Below are 2,500 nucleotides of genomic sequence, written 5' to 3' on the forward strand. Positions count from 1 at the left end.
TGTGTGTGTGTGTGTGTGTGTGTGAGTGTGTGTCTGTATGTGTGCGAGTGTCTGTGTGTGTATGTGTGTGTATGTGTGTATGTGAGTGTGTGTGTGTGTGTGTGTGTGTGTGTGTGTGTGTGTGTGTGTGTGTGTGTGTGTGTGTGTGTGTGTGTGTGTGTGTGTGTGTGTGTGTCTCTGTGTGTCACTATTAATAACGACACACGACGGCTTGCATAAGAATTCACTCCTCTTGAACTTTTCCAAATGATCTAGTGTTAGAACAGTGGAATCCCTTCACCCTGAGAACACCATCACCACGGTGACGCACGGTGGTGGTAGCATCGTGTAGCAAAGAATGTTTTTAATCAACAGAGGCAGAGAAACTAAATGATCAGAGTGGAGTCCAAACCGAGAACCCGGTCGAAGCACAGAGCAATATTTACAAAAAAATATCAAGATCCAGATGTGCAAAGCTGCTGGAGATACCAGATGTTGCCCCCAGGAAGGAACAAGGTACTTCAGTGAGGTGGGATTTTAGTCTTCGCTAATTAAGGACTGAAAAGTGTTTTAAGGTCAAGCCCAATTAATCTGCCCTCCTGCACACCACTGAGCATGAATTCACACTCTAGCCTCCTACAGTATATCTACAGTGAGGATTAATTACAAACTGCAGGTACAAATCTATTCTTTGGCATGTTGGTCTTAATTATTTTTTTATTTAAGTAATATAACCTCCTGTGGATTTAATCTATCTGTGCAAAAAAAAAAACTGCGTATATTCATTAAGGTCATGCTTTAGACTCGGTTGGGTTTAGATTAGTACGCACTTGGGCGGAAATGAGTTAGAAGATGACGCAAGCCTCATCCTCTCATTGTTCGTGTTCGTCTTTATTTAGGTGACGTATAATTTAGATGTAAAGTCTGAGCACTTCCTGTTACCTTGTCTTTTCAACAGAACATAAATTCAGGCTCATTACTGTATTAAACCACAACATTTACTGTGTATCGTCACTAATACCGCACTTATTCGTCTCTTTTTATATAACAGATTCCAAACGAATGCGTTTTGAATAAATCTTAAAATGAAGGGCGTATTAATTATAACTGATACTACGGTGAGAAATTATTGGATTATAAATTGGTAGACGAGCCTTAACCCTACAACCTACTGTTTCACCTCGAATCAACCAGGTGAGGCCTCGGATATCGACGTAGATATAACGTATAGAGACCTCATGTCATGTTCTCGTGTCGGTCTCTATTGAGCTTTTATCCCGGAGGATCCGAACCAGAACCCTGTGGCATGGAGGAATTTACATCATGTATACATCCGTGTCTACAGCACCATCATGTCAAACTGTTTACATGCTGTTTTACACCCTGTTTCTGATCTTTACACATTCTGTCTTTCACATTTCAGTCGATTGCTGTTTTGCACAAAACATTACAACACCTTATATAACTGCTGCTATAATACTAATGCGTTCGTTCCAGTATTTCTGCACATGTACTATAGAACATACAGTATGTAAGTATGGTGCTTTTGTGCATTGTCTTTGATGTAATGTCTTTTGTGTAATGTCTGTATTTTTATCCTGCACCGTCTTCTTGTCTTGTGTCTCACACTGTTTGCACCAGGTTACACAGATGCACTTTATGTATCTAGAACTACGTCCTGAGCTTTGTCTTTCTTTTATGTAGCATCATAGTCCTGGAGAAACGTTGTCTCATGTCACTGTGTACTGCAACAGCTCTAGTTGTAATGACAATAAAAAGCTTCTTGACTTGACTTGACTGAATTTGGTGCTAACAGACCAACATCTCCCTCTAGTGGATAAACAAACTGGTATATGCTAGAACGGGGTGGGGGGGGGGTAGAAGCCTTTATTATCGCCACATATACATTACAGCACAGTGGAATTCTTTTCTTCACATACCCCAACTTAGGAGGTTGGGGTCAGAGTGCAGAGGCAGCTATCATACAGCGCCCCTGGAGCAGGGAGGGTTGAGGGCCTTGCTTAAGGGCCCAGCAGTGTCAGCTTAGCTGTGCTTGGCCTTGAACCCCTTTGTTATACTAAAACTACACATCAATCGTAAAGGATCTAGCAAACCTCATACGACGAGACTTCGTGAAAGTTTTTAAGGTGTTAAAATAACTCGAACCTCAGTCCTTTATGTTCTTAATGACAGGAGAAAGACTTGAGACCTTGAGAACTCGCACCACATACACCGCGTAGTTAATCACACCACATACACCACAAACCACCTACGGCCTACAGAACCGTTCTGCTGATAAGTCAATTAATATTTCGTCTCGTCCCGCAGAAGGACGCCGCTGCAAGCTGTGACGGATGACCAAAATGAAAGGGCTTTTGAAGGTCTAAACTGCTCCTCGTTAGCTGTCAGGCATTAATCTTTACCTATGGGGTATTCCGTAAAAAAAAAAGCACCACTCCGGACTGCACCTGTCTCCATAAAGGAGGGCACAGTGTGGTCCGATCTACACGATGGCATCAGA

The sequence above is a fragment of the Tachysurus fulvidraco genome, chromosome 11 (genome assembly GCF_022655615.1).
Source record: "Tachysurus fulvidraco isolate hzauxx_2018 chromosome 11, HZAU_PFXX_2.0, whole genome shotgun sequence".
In the NCBI taxonomy this organism is placed as follows: Eukaryota; Metazoa; Chordata; class Actinopteri; order Siluriformes; family Bagridae; genus Tachysurus; species Tachysurus fulvidraco.